Source organism: Panulirus ornatus, chromosome 11, assembly GCF_036320965.1.
Source record: "Panulirus ornatus isolate Po-2019 chromosome 11, ASM3632096v1, whole genome shotgun sequence".
NCBI lineage: Eukaryota > Metazoa > Arthropoda > Malacostraca > Decapoda > Palinuridae > Panulirus > Panulirus ornatus.
In genome coordinates, this window is record NC_092234.1 from 1,862,989 (window position 1) to 1,878,937 (window position 15,949).

General features: G+C 47.4%; 1 protein-coding gene across 3 annotated transcripts in view; it reads right to left on the bottom strand.

Annotated features, from left to right (window-relative positions):
* LOC139751179 (uncharacterized) overlaps positions 1 to 15,949 on the bottom strand; it is a 129,099-nt gene that overhangs the window by 82,602 nt on the left and 30,548 nt on the right. The gene's annotated exons all lie outside the window — the stretch shown is intronic.

Genomic DNA, 15,949 nt, shown 5'->3' on the forward strand with positions numbered 1-15,949 from the left:
TCCCGTACCCTCCTCTCCAAGAATCACTTGACTCATCAAGACAACATTTTCTTCCCTTGTGACCAAGAACAATAAAACAACCCACTCAAAGCCTACAGCAACTACTACTACTACTAGTAGTAGTAGTATAGTACTACTACTACTACTACTACTACTATTACTACTAATACTACTTACTACTACTACTGCTGCTGCTGCTTCTACTGCTGCTACTACTAGTACTACTACTACTACTACTACTACTAATACTACTACTACTACTACTAATACTACTACTACTAATAATAATACTACTACTACTAATAATAATAATACTGAATTCGTAGTTAAGTATATAAAATTATCAGAGAGAATATCGGCGGTGTTTGTCTTAGATTCTAATGCTGTATCATATGTGTGGCCGGCCTGAGTGGTCAGAGTTGGGTGTATGTGTTCCTGATGGTGTGGTAGGCCGCCCCTGGGTACAGTGGTAGGCCGCCCCTGGGTAGGGTCGTGGGCCATTATCCTTAAGGTCAATTTCGTTGCTGGTGCCCATGGCAAAGTAGTGTCCCCACCTTCCAGTGTCCCCACCTTCCAGTGTCCCCACCTTCCATGGTGGATATTGTTCATGAGAAGACCATCCTAATGTTCCCACCAACCTGTGGGAGGCCAGAGGTGAGGAGGGAAGTCCCTGCACAAGGTACTCACTGAGGAAGACCAGCAGAGGACAGGTGGGGGGGGGGGGGGGGGGGAGCCATACACCTCACGTGTGTCTCGAGGAGGAGGAGGAGGAGGAGGAGTAGATGTACACTGTAACAGAGGTGGGCTGGTGGTGGTGGGTGAGGGAGGTCAGATGTTGTAGGCTCGATGTATACCCAGGTGAATACAGGTGTTGTTGTTTCTTATGGGATTGTTGTTGTTGTTGTTGCTGCTGTAGTAGTATTGTTGTGGTGGTGGTGGTCATGGGGAAAAAATATTGTTGAAGTCTTTTCCTCACAATGGTTCATAATTTTGGCGAATTTGTGCGTCCTTCCCTCCCGCACCACCACCGTGTTGAGGAGGATGACACGGTCGCACCTGCAGCCGCCACATTCACACCCGCGCTGCCATCCACTTGCTCACCCTCTCCACTACTGACGACCGTGACCTGTGACCTCCCGGGCCCTCGCCAGGACAGGACGTGCACTGTGGCACGCTGGGCCGCGAGCAGGTCTGGCCTGTATCTGCATCATGCATTACACCACCAGCATCAGTAGGAGACATTCTGGTAGGTTCCTCACGGTGATATTCAAGAACCACCATAATCATCTTCCTGGGAGAGAGAGAAATAAAACCAGGAATGGGCGAGAAAAATCCACCAGTATATGACAAGCCGCCATATGTACAACACCCAGACACCATCACATGATCAGCCGTCAAACACATCAACAAAACCTGGCCAGGTCTACTGCACACCTGAGGCCACACCTGGCCAGGTCTACTGCACACCTGAGGCCACACCTGGCCAGGTCTACTGCACACCTGAGGCCACACCTGGCCAGGTCTACCCCAGATTCGTTTGTGCTAATATGAGCTTTTCAACCAGATCTGTGTTCTCAAAACAATATGGAAAATTGTAGGTAATAGCTCACACTATATTTCATCCCTAACCCCACCCAAAAAAAAAAAAAAAAATGCTTTAAAATAGAAATACAGCATAATGAAACGCTTCTATACTTGACATAATTTTGGCAAATATATCATAGTGCTTCTCCAAGCAGAGAGATACCCATTAAATACTAAGTCAATAATCACAGGATGTCCACAGAGGAAGCATCTAAATGCTCCATTAAAAGCCTTTATGACACCCGAGCAATATTTGAACCCCAGCTTCGTATACATCTTATGCTGAGGTTTTCAAGCCAATTTATTACACTCAGAAAAATAATACAATTCGTAAGCAACAGTTCAGGATTTTTTTTCTTTTTATCCCAAAAAGGATCAAGTAAAGTGATTCCTCAGCTGCGACACAAACCATATGAGAGATGGTGAGAATTAAACTTGTTCTACCTGAGGAAGAGGCGCCTCCGGGGTAAATAAACAGATTTTTTTTAAATATTTGAAAGATTCAACAACTTCCAAGCTGAAATTTCTTCCCAGTAGCGCCAGCATTACCGGCGTGAGGTAATGCACTAAAACTTGGAGGTGACCCAGTTTACCCGGACTGTACACAATATTTCTTGACCAACGACACTACGGAGACGTGCAATACGTTGCCAGTAAACACTGTTCACAGCAACTCCTCAATATCTTCAAAATTAGACTCGATCATCACTTGTCGTTCTCCGGTATCTAATAACTCATTAAATCAGTTATCATAATGCATTGGTATATCATGCTATCTTCTCAACCACTGATCTCTCCCTGGCCACACTGCCGTAACATACCAACATTTGTTATCCTTTTTTCCCCCAATAACGCACTCGTGGGCCACTCACTCAGGCCTCCTGTGGTCTGTCTTCCTCATGTAAACCCGACCCCAGCCACTACAGGTTCCTGGTCTACCTGACGTGACCTATACCCTGCAGGTCCCTGACCTGGTTGAACTGACCCCAGCCCCCTCCAGGTCCACGATCTGGTTGACATGATCCTCTCCAGGTCTCTGGTCAGGTCAGTGTGGTCTTGGACAAGGGAGACTCCGCTTCAGGACTTCAAAATCTCTTGTAAGGTCAGGTCAGGTCACAAGCATGCCTGGCTGTGAACTGGTGGCCGTAGTAAAGAAGACCTGCCAGGTCACGAAGTATTTCCACTAGCGAGACTGTAGTCACACATGACCACGAGAGGGGAAGGCTGGGGGTGGGTGGGGGGCTGCCAGAGCACCATCCTAACCTTAACTCTCAATTATTAACAATAAGCGAGTATGGGAGACGGCCCCAGGTGGGGGCTGCGGGCTGTTCCACGCTGGATGGTGGCGCCTCATCAGCCCAACTGTCTCTCTGTCCTCCAGCTGTCTCTGGGAGAACCTTCCAAAATATCTGGGTTACTTCCTTACATATTGGGGGGGGGGGGGGGGGCAGACACACACACACACACACACACACACACACTAACTGTAACAGCAAGGACCGGCCCGGGGTTGGGCCCGTAAGGGACGGAATCCTGGCCGCTGCAGCAGGACCACAACCAGACCCAGCTATTCATCCTCACTTCGGGTTTGGTTGATAAATGGATATCTTTTTAGACAAAAAAAAATTCTAAAAATTTCAAGTTTGAAAACTGAAGTTCAACACAACATGATACTTCAATACTTGATATAATAATAAAATCATATAATAATAATAATAATAATAATAATAATAATAATAATAATAATAATGATAATAATAATAATAATAATAATAATAATAATAATCATCTTTCTCTTATGACATACCAAATATATAGGAAATTAATTATCAAGGAATATTCTAACCACGTCAGTCATCATTTGATACTTAACTACAAGACTTGATGGTTCACAAAACTATATTTCAATGCTAAAATTATATTCATCATGGAAGGTAAGTTGTACAATAAACTACATTTGTTGACGGACGATAAATAGTGAAGAATGTAGGTAATATTTCATAGTAATTTTCATCCGAAATCATTTTTTTCTAAACTGGAATAAAACATAATTACATAATTCTATAATGGAAATGATACAGCAAAATATTCCATAATGTTTTCTGCAGGCGAAACATAATGAAAAATTAGGAAGCCAATAATGATAAATGAGTCATGTAAAGTATAACGTCCTGCTTTCCCTGACCAACAGATACTAATCAAAGATGAAGGAAATGATCATTGAATATCTTAATCATGTAATCAATCAAATACTTTGTTACAAGACTTCGTGGTCAAACAAAACACAATTACATAGAAACTTGAACTGTTGGTGAATAATCATATATGATGTTAAGAAGAGATTGGATGAAGGGGAAGAAGATGGATCAAAAACTCAGAGAAAAATGAAAGAATGAAACTGGAAGGATCAAGTTGGGTAAGCTATAGGTAGTTATACAGACGGAGGACCTGAAGGCATGACTACTGGTGGAGGAAGTTAAGAAACTAAGGAATGTGTCACCAAAACAAATAAGAAAAGTGTCATCAAATGGCCGAAGATATTGACGAAAATAAACATAATAACAACATGATAAAAAGATGAACTAGCTGAAGGGATTGAGAAAGAATGTAACCAGAGGAAGGAAGACACAATGAATGACCAACACCAGGCTCAGTGTCGGCAAGATATCCTCAGAATCTCCTTGAGACACAATAACAAGAGGAAATTCCTCAAATACACAGACGGAGACGGTACGTAGTTAAGGAGGGGAAACAGCAGCAAACCCCTAGCTTGTTGAACAGACAAGAGAAGACACTGGCTGATGCACAGATCTGGTCACACTGACACACAAGCACGTGGGTGGGAAATTATAAAGCAAAGATAAACAGAAACATCCACGACTGATGACACACCTAGAAAAGTATGTGTAGTGTATGACGGCTGCTTGAAGAAGGAAGACTGTAGACATGGCCAATACTGATTCTGAAATAAAAGACAAAAAGAGGCAGGCAGGCAGGAAGACAGGCAGGCAGTGTCACCACAGAAAGGAACGACTATCTTCACTCTGGAAATATGTAGCTAGAAGGTACTATGGCAGGCAAGGAGGAATTCACTGGTGCTGGATAATGGCCGGAGAGATACAGACGTTTGGTGCAGGTCAGGTCATCCAACCCCGCCAGTACCCCTGGCAGGTCAATAAGGTTGTCAGGTGAACGTCATAAGGATAATAATGTATACAAATCCAGATGGCCAAGTGTTACGGGTCGGGTGACCCACCTGGCACACACCCTGACGCCCATACCTGTCACAACCACTGTAACTGAGGACCAGGAGTCAGGCCAGCCAGGGCGGAGTGGACGACGAGTCAAGCCAAGATGAGTAGACTATAGACGTCCAGTGAGGATGATGAGTCAAGCAAGCAGGAGGAGAATCAAGTGACTTCTCTAATAAGGATAAGTTGACTTCCTTGGACAGCATGAGTCACCATGAACCAACATAGTGAGGGAAGGCTTCCTGGTCACCATGAACCAACATAGTGAGGGAAGGCTTCCTGGTCACCATGAACCAACATAGTGAGGGAAGGCTTCCTGGTCACCATGAACCAACATAGTGAGGGAAGGCTTCCTGGTCACCATGAACCAACATAGTGAGGGGAGGCTTCCTGGTCACCATGAACCAACATAGTGAGGGAAGGCTTCCTGGTCACCATGAACCAACATAGTGAGGGGAGGCTTCCTGGTCACCATGAACCAACATAGTGAGGGGAGGCTTCCTGGTCACCATGAACCAACATAGTGAGGGAAGGCTTCCTGGTCACCATGAACCAACATAGTGAGGGAAGGCTTCCTGGCCACCATGAACCAACATAGTGAGGGAAGGCTTCCTGGCCACCATGAACCAACATAGTGAGGGAAGGCTTCCTGGTCACCATGAACCAACATAGTGAGGGAAGGCTTCCTGGTCACCATGAACCAACATAGTGAGGGGAGGCTTCCTGGTCACCATGAACCAACATAGTGAGGGGAGGCTTCCTGGTCACCATGAACCAACATAGTGAGGGGAGGCTTCCTGGCCACCATGAACCAACATAGTGAGGGGAGGCTTCCTGGCCACCATGAACCAACATAGTGAGGGGAGGCTTCCTGGCCACCATGAACCAACATAGTGAGGGAAGGCTTCCTGGTCACCATGAACCAACATAGTGAGGGAAGGCTTCCTGGTCACCATGAACCAACATAGTGAGGGAAGGCTTCCTGGTCACCATGAACCAACATAGTGAGGGAAGGCTTCCTGGTCACCATGAACCAACATAGTGAGGGGAGGCTTCCTGGTCACCATGAACCAACATAGTGAGGGAAGGCTTCCTGGTCACCATGAACCAACATAGTGAGGGGAGGCTTCCTGGCCACCATGAACCAACATAGTGAGGGAAGGCTTCCTGGTCACCATGAACCAACATAGTGAGGGGAGGCTTCCTGGCCACCATGAACCAACATAGTGAGGGAAGGCTTCCTGGTCACCATGAACCAACATAGTGAGGGAAGGCTTCCTGGCCACCATGAACCAACATAGTGAGGGAAGGCTTCCTGGCCACCATGAACCAACATAGTGAGGGAAGGCTTCCTGGTCACCATGAACCAACATAGTGAGGGGAGGCTTCCTGGCTTCTTATCTTTCCCCAAAAGAAGACAAACTCAGGCCTTAGACTTGTGTGTAAGAGAAACATACACTGAAGCAAACAAGTCATCAGTAATTACTGTAATCAATTCTAAATTTCATAAAAACTAATTAACTATTCCGTAATGAGTGGAATCAGGTAATGAAGTAGGAAGAGAAAGATGGAGTGGAATGGTAGAGTGATGGATGATGGTGACGGGTTTCCCCGAGGAAGACAGAGGCAGCCACACAGCCAGGTTAACAAGCTGCTCCCTCACCACAATGACTCCTGCTTCTGCTCCAGCAAGAGTTTTCTCTTGATTTCCGGCTGTTTATCTACTGCATCTGGCAACCCTCTCCTTACACAGATGATCACATGACCTACCCACCCGTCAGTCTGGCTAACCGTTGTGACGAACAGAGAACCATACCTGTCAACAGACGTAACAAACAACAGGTTTGTGGTGCGCAACAGACGTGGCGAAAAGGTAGCCATAGTGGCATGAACAGAGGGTCATGTTGTGTGTGTGTGTGTGTGTGTTCATCTTATCATGAATCAGGAATGACATGATTACGGAGAGAAGAGAGGATGATTGGAGAGGCTGAGAAAACATAGTTAAAGCACTGCGTCCGGCAAGTGGGGGGGGGGGGAGCTGGCTACTACCAGTGTTACCCCTTGTGACTACGCGCTACGCATAATGCAACTGTCATGGCGTAAGAACGGGAGGGAATACGAGACTCGGGAGGAAATAGGAAAAATTTTGAAGAGCGCAACACTAATACATATGTATGTATGTATGTATGTATGTATGTATGTATGTATGTATGTATGTATGTATGTATGGGTCACACAGCTCAGGCGTGACAACAGCAAAGACTACAGACGAAAAAATTGTAACGCATTACAAATGTTGGCCTTAAGAAAAAGACGACGTCTAGTGGTTGTGGAAGACCTGGACAGTGATGATATATGGCTGGCCGTGGAGCGGACACACTCCAGGTGATACAGTTCGTTGCTGGAAGGTAACGAGGGTTGGTAACATAAACTCCTGACGTCATGCCAAAACTGAGGCACATCCCGCCTCTCTTGTCTCACAACACAAAACAAAATTCTCATGTCAGAATAAAAAATGAAATGGTCTTAGAGAGAGAGAGAGAGAGAGAGAGAGAGAGAGAGAGAGAGAGAGAGAGAGAGAGAGAGAGAGAGAGAGAGAGAGAGAGAGAGAGGGTAGGTAGAGGGGTGGGAGGAGAAGGAGCGACAGAGGAATGTGTGTTGATGCAGAGAGGCTGAGGTGGCCAGCACCACACACTCAAGACCCGTCCAGCAGCCATGGGAGGTGAGGAAAACACGAACCAACACTACAATCAAGTCTCGACCACTTGATGACGATGAATAGACACTAAACAAACACATACAAGCGAGCATACGACATTCACAGGTAGCTGATCCTGTTGCTGACGTCAGGCAGATACACGATCCTACCCTGCATGGCCCAGATGCGGTGAAGCCAACGCGCACCACCAGTGCTGGACGGGAGCGTCGGCAGATGACTTGCACAGGAGGCAAGAAGTTCCCGGGTCCTGGTGGCTAAACCGTGCCCTAGTTAGCTGGACCTGGAGAGGATAAGAGATACTGGGAAACCACTTCACTGTTAGCCCTAAACACTCTCGAGGTTCGTCCATGAGGCTAGCTAGACCTGCACACAGGAACAGCCACAATGAGAGCCTCACTCTCCCAGGCACAAGATAAATCTTCCTGAAGTGCGTTCGAGACAATGTGCCGGTGCTTCGCCCAGGCTTTGTATCCAACAAGTTAAGTATACTTAACTATAAAGATATCTGCTTATCTGTTGTCGCCCGGGAGAGGAAGACAGATGGTTGTGCCAACTGGTTAGATGGTTGAGGTGACCCTGGTTAAGTAGGTAACATGCCACCAGTACCATGTGAACACTGGCCTATATAACTGACTCACACAATCTCATTCATTCATATCATATTCGGCAGATCTCACTGATTACTAATCTTACATTAAGGAGCAAAAAACTACATTCATCTCTTATCTACAACATGAAACTCAGTAATTAATAAATTACTAATGACGAAACTGAATCACATGTCAAGTTTCAGTAGTGTGAGCCAATCCTATCAGCTTCCTTCACAGAATCGTACGCTCACAGACGCACACATCTTACTCCTCTCATACGAGGATAATTTTCCACGTAATACATTACTCTCACTTGTGTATCCTGCATATGCGTCCAGTGAAGTTGTTTACCATGTATAACGTGTACCACCATCGTAAGTTCTGTCACCACCGTAACATCATGATCTATACAGCGTTCACAACCATAATCAAAATATCCCATGCAGATATGTGGCGCCAGTGAAGAAGAAACGAAATATCAGAGATTGTGAAGACGGCTGGACACGGAGCGCTGTGCTTTCGTCACAGTGTTGCAGTCAGACATACGTCACATAACACATGTGACGTGTGGCGACGACGGGGGTACCCTACCACAATATTGTGTTGACACACGTCATCAGCCAGTGGTCAACAACTTGTGCCAAGCTGTTCAGTCATGTCACTCGCACATCACTAATACAGACTGATGAACCGGACGTGGCTTCACAGTACGTGATGCGGAAATGTTCACACTGGATCATATATCTCCCAGCAATCACCGACGTCACTCTGCAGTTACAGAATCATCATCTGTATAGTCATATTACATCTTGTGTGTGTACTGTACGGGGAGAGAGAGAGAGAGAGAGAGAGAGAGAGAGAGAGAGAGAGAGAGAGAGAGAGAGAGAGAGAGAGAGAGAGAGATCTACAGAAGAAGAAGAAGAAGAAGAAGAAGAAGAAGAAGAAGAAGAAGAAGACTAGCGAAAAAAAAGAACAAATAAACAAAGACAGACAAAATCAACCATAAACTATAAGATGGAAAATAAACAAAATAATCATATAGACAAACAAACAAGGAAAAAGAAATACAAGCAAACAACAAACAAACAAGCAAGCCACGAGACAGAGCTACGCACACACACACACACATCTTCAGAGAGTACCGGTGTGTGTGTGTGTGTGTGTGTGTGTGTGTGTGTGTGTGTGTGTGTGTGTGTGTGTGTGTAGATGACGCAATTAGGTTAATCATAAATGATGAATTTCTCGTTAAATGCGTCAGATGGACCAGTAATGAATGATTATGCCTAACTGACCATCATACTGGTCGTGGCCACATCGATATGAACCTTATGTGTGTTACCTCCTGCACTCTACGTTAGTGCTCAGCTGAGGAGCCAAGCGGGACGGTGTTCGAGCTCCGGGGAAGGTGGGCGCCAAATGGCCACCCCAGATGTCATTATTCTGGTGAAGAGCGGCCACATGACACATCTATCTATGCTCGACCATGACTCCAGCACCAGCACCTTGCTATACACCTCCCCCCTCCAGCACCAGCACCTTGCTATACACCTCCCGCCTCCAGCACCAGCACCTTGCTATACACCTCCCCCCTCCAGCAGTGAGACGGGAGCAGACCTAAGTATTCTATATCCACAACATGTGACCGACATGTCCTTAAGCATTCGTCAACACGTTGATACGCAGTTATGTTTTCCTACGTCGGGGAATGGTGCGCTGTGTAATGGTGCGCTGTGTAATGGTGCGCTGTGTAATGGTGCGCTGTGTAATGGTGCGCTGTGTAATGGTGCGATATTATTGGAAGTTCCAAGTAGGGTTTCAGATATGATGCAAGACAGGAGGAAAAACACTTCGCATCGCACTCGACTCCTGACGAAGACGGCGGTGGTAATAACCCTCCCAGCTGACACCCCCCCACCTTAACCTGGGGTTCCCTCACATGGCTAGCAGGAGACACGAACGTGTGTTGCGAAGACATTATGACACTGGCGTATTAAAGGATTCTGCAGATTACGTTACACTGAGGGGAATACGTCACGTGACTGCTACGTCACAATCAATCGGGCGGGCGGGCGGGCAGGCGCCGTCTAAGTGGTCTGTTGTGAGTGGTGGCGGGAAACCATCTTGTGGGAATTCCCTCACACACAACCCTACTGTACAGCCTCCCTGACACCGGCCACTCTGGCCGGCCACACGGCCTACACCTGTGGTAACTCTGCCACATATAACTCAATACCAGGCAATGAACACCAAGACCGGCCATGTGGGAGCAAGCAATCGCCCCGGGGGTCATCCAGGTCAACAGGTCATTAAGGCAGCAGTACAGACTGCCTGAAGATGTATGAGTAGTGTGACCCTCACCATCCTCAGTCATGACTGCATGGTGGACACCCAGGCTCACATGACCCTCACCATCCTCAGTCATGACTGCATGATGGACACCCAGGCTCACATGACCCTCACCGTCCTCAGTCATGACTGCATGATGGACACCCAGGCTCACATGACCCTCACCGTCCTCAGTCATGACTGCATGGTGGACACCCAGGCTCACATGACCCTCACCGTCCTCAGTCATGACTACATGATGGACACCCAGGCTCACATGACCCTCACCGTCCTCAGTCATGACTGCATGATGGACACCCAGGCTCACATGACCCTCACCGTCCTCAGTCATGACTGCATGATGGACACCCAGGCTCACATGACCCTCACCGTCCTCAGTCATGACTGCATGATGGACACCCAGGCTCACATGACCCTCACCATCCTCAGTCATGACTACATGATGGACACCCAGGCTCACATGACCCTCACCATCCTCAGTCATGACTGCATGGTGGACACCCAGGCTCACATGACCCTCACCATCCTCAGTCATGACTGCATGGTGGACACCCAGGCTCACATGACCCTCACCGTCCTCAGTCATGACTACATGATGGACACCCAGGCTCACATGACCCTCACCATCCTCAGTCATGACTGCATGATGGACACCCAGGCTCACATGACCCTCACCATCCTCAGTCATGACTGCATGGTGGACACCCAGGCTCACATGACCCTCACCGTCCTCAGTCATGACTACATGGTGGACACCCAGGCTCACATGACCCTCACCGTCCTCAGTCATGACTGCATGATGGACACCCAGGCTCACATGACCCTCACCGTCCTCAGTCATGACTGCATGGTGGACACCCAGGCTCACATGACCCTCACCGTCCTCAGTCATGACTGCATGATGGACACCCAGGCTCACATGACCCTCACCATCCTCAGTCATGACTGCATGATGGACACCCAGGCTCACATGACCCTCACCATCCTCAGTCATGACTGCATGATGGACACCCAGGCTCACATGACCCTCACCATCCTCAGTCATGACTGCATGATGGACACCCAGGCTCACATGACCCTCACCATCCTCAGTCATGACTGCATGATGGACACCCAGGCTCACATGACCCTCACCATCCTCAGTCATGACTGCATGGTGGACACCCAGGCTCACATGACCCTCACCGTCCTCAGTCATGACTACATGATGGACACCCAGGCTCACATGACCCTCACCATCCTCAGTCATGACTACATGGTGGACACCCAGGCTCACATGACCCTCACCGTCCTCAGTCATGACTGCATGATGGACACCCAGGCTCACATGACCCTCACCGTCCTCAGTCATGACTGCATGGTGGACACCCAGGCTCACATGACCCTCACCGTCCTCAGTCATGACTGCATGGTGGACACCCAGGCTCACATGACCCTCACCATCCTCAGTCATGACTGCATGGTGGACACCCAGGCTCACATGACCCTCACCGTCCTCAGTCATGACTGCATGATGGACACCCAGGCTCACATGACCCTCACCGTCCTCAGTCATGACTGCATGATGGACACCCAGGCTCACATGACCCTCACCATCCTCAGTCATGACTGCATGATGGACACCCAGGCTCACATGACCCTCACCATCCTCAGTCATGACTGCATGGTGGACACCCAGGCTCACATGACCCTCACCATCCTCAGTCATGACTGCATGATGGACACCCAGGCTCACATGACCCTCACCATCCTCAGTCATGACTACATGGTGGACACCCAGGCTCACATGACCCTCACCATCCTCAGTCATGACTGCATGATGGACACCCAGGCTCACATGACCCTCACCATCCTCAGTCATGACTGCATGATGGACACCCAGGCTCACATGACCCTCACCATCCTCAGTCATGACTGCATGATGGACACCCAGGCTCACATGACCCTCACCATCCTCAGTCATGACTGCATGGTGGACACCCAGGCTCACATGACCCTCACCGTCCTCAGTCATGACTGCATGGTGGACACCCAGGCTCACATGACCCTCACCATCCTCAGTCATGACTACATGATGGACACCCAGGCTCACATGACCCTCACCATCCTCAGTCATGACTACATGGTGGACACCCAGGCTCACATGACCCTCACCATCCTCAGTCATGACTGCATGATGGACACCCAGGCTCACATGACCCTCACCATCCTCAGTCATGACTGCATGATGGACACCCAGGCTCACATGACCCTCACCGTCCTCAGTCATGACTGCATGATGGACACCCAGGCTCACATGACCCTCACCATCCTCAGTCATGACTGCATGATGGACACCCAGGCTCACATGACCCTCACCGTCCTCAGTCATGACTGCATGATGGACACCCAGGCTCACATGACCCTCACCGTCCTCAGTCATGACTGCATGATGGACACCCAGGCTCACATGACCCTCACCATCCTCAGTCATGACTGCATGATGGACACCCAGGCTCACATGACCCTCACCATCCTCAGTCATGACTGCATGATGGACACCCAGGCTCACATGACCCTCACCATCCTCAGTCATGACTGCATGATGGACACCCAGGCTCACATGACCCTCACCATCCTCAGTCATGACTGCATGATGGACACCCAGGCTCACATGACCCTCACCATCCTCAGTCATGACTGCATGGTGGACACCCAGGCTCACATGACCCTCACCGTCCTCAGTCATGACTGCATGATGGACACCCAGGCTCACATGACCCTCACCGTCCTCAGTCATGACTGCATGATGGACACCCAGGCTCACATGACCCTCACCATCCTCAGTCATGACTGCATGATGGACACCCAGGCTCACATGACCCTCACCATCCTCAGTCATGACTGCATGATGGACACCCAGGCTCACATGACCCTCACCGTCCTCAGTCATGACTGCATGGTGGACACCCAGGCTCACATGACCCTCACCATCCTCAGTCATGACTGCATGGTGGACACATATGTTACTACCATAACAAAGGTTGGGTTTGGGTCACATGTTTGAGTAATGACCCACGCATGACACCTTACTTGACCAAAGATATAATGATAATAATAATATTATTATCATTAATATCATTATTATCATTATTATTATTATTATTATTATTATTATTATTATTATTATTATTATTATTGCCATTATCATTATTATTTCTATCATTATCATAATTATTATTATTATCATCATTATTATCATTATCATTTTTATTATCATTATCATTATTATTTCATACATTTATACTTAATTGCCGTTTCCCGTATTAGCGACATAGCGCCAGGAAACAGACGAAAAAAGACTCATCCACTCACACATATAGATACATATAAGCACACACACACACACACACACACACACACACACACATATATATATATATATATATATATATATATATATATATATATATATATATATATATATATATATATATATAAAGAATACTTCCCACGTATTCCCTGCGTGTCGTAGAAGGCGACTAAAAGGGAAGGGAGCGGGGGGGGCTGGAAATCCTCCCCTCTCTTTTTTTTTTTTATTTTCCAAAAGAAGGAACAGAGAAGGGGGCCAGGTGAGGACAATCCCTCAAAGGCCCAGTCCTCTGTTCTTAACGCTACCTCGCTAATGCGGGAAATGGCGACTAGTATGAAAAAAAAAATGTGTGTGTGTGTGTGTGTGTGTGTGAGTGTGTGTGTATGCTATAGATAGAGTTGAACGGAGGAGATTGGATGTGTTGGAAATGAGATGTTTGAGGACAATATATGGTGTGAGGTGGTTTGATAGAGTAAGTAATGTAAGGGTAAGAGAGATGTGTGGTAATAAAAAGAGTACGGCTCGGGAAGCAGAAGAGGGTATGTTGAAGTGGTTTGGAAATATGGAGAGAATGAGTGAGGAAAGATTAACAAAGAGGATATATGTCTCAGAAGCGGAGGGAACAAGGAGAAGCGGGAGACCAAATTGGAGGTGGAAGGATGGAGTGAAAAAAATTTTGAGCGATCGGGGCCTGACCACATAGGAGAGTGAGAGGCGTGCAAGGAACAGAGTGAACTGAACGATGTGGTATACTTGAGTCGACGTGCTGTCAATGGACTGAACTAGGGCATGTGAAACGTCTGGGGTAAACCATGGAGAGGTTTGTGGGGCCTGGATGTGGAAAGGGAGCTGTGGTTCCCGTGTATTACACATGACAGCTAGAGACTAAATATGAACGAATGGGGCCTTTTTGTCTGTATCCCTTGCGCTACCTCGCTAACGCGGGAGACGGCGGTTAATTATACATATACACACACACACATATATATATATATATATATATATATATATATATATATATATATATATATATATATATACACACCATAGCCTTAACCAGGTACCCATTTCATCGACCAACCCAGAGGGGTGGATAAACAGCAGGGTTGACTGTGGGCCGAATGCCGTAACCAGGATTCGAAGCTATGCGCTCGACCCTGGCCGACCCGGGACTGCGCCACGGTCAGGAACCCTAACCGATACAATATCAGTATTGTTATTACACTACTGATATTGTTCCTCATTAAGATTATCATGTTAATATTATCATGATGAAAATCATCATAATTAACATTTACTCTCTTCATGAAGGTCTGCAACTGACTACTGTTTATCAAAACATGTGGTAATGTGTAGCATAACCTGCTACACTCGCTCTCCCTACCTACCTACCTACCTATCGCTAACTACCCTAAGTTACTGCAGAGAGGAAGGACTGGCATATGGCGCTCACTGCAGAGAGAGAGAGAGAGAGAGAGAGAGAGAGAGAGAGAGAGAGAGAGAGAGAGAGAGAGCAACATGCTGGCGACGTGTGACCACCTTCTACAATACAGTAGACCCATCCTGCTGGTCATGACGAGGGATACCTGTGTCATCAACACCCTGCCTCCTCCCCAGGCAGTCAGTCACCACTCCCCAGGCAGTCACCACTCCCCAGGCAGTCACCACTCCCCAGGCAGTCACCACTCCCCAGGCAGTCAGTCACCACTCCCCAGGCAGCTGGCTCCCCCTCTGCCCAAGCACAACCCTCCTACCTACCAATGCCATCTAATCATGAACCTCACATCTGCTACTCTCTCAACACAATATCCAATCATGAACCTCACATCTGCTACTCTCTCAACACAATATCCAATCATGAACCTCACATCTGCTACTCTCTCAACACAATATCCAATCATGAACCTCACATCTGCTACTCTCTCAACACAATATCCAATCATGAACCTCACATCTGCTACTCTCTCAACACAATATCCAATCTTAAGTTAGTTTGTATCACTCCAGTCGCCTCTGATCAACACATCCTTTCCATCAATGTATCCTCTCCAAACTAATCCATCTCCCTCAAACTAATGCATCTCCCTCAAACAAATCTATTTTTCCG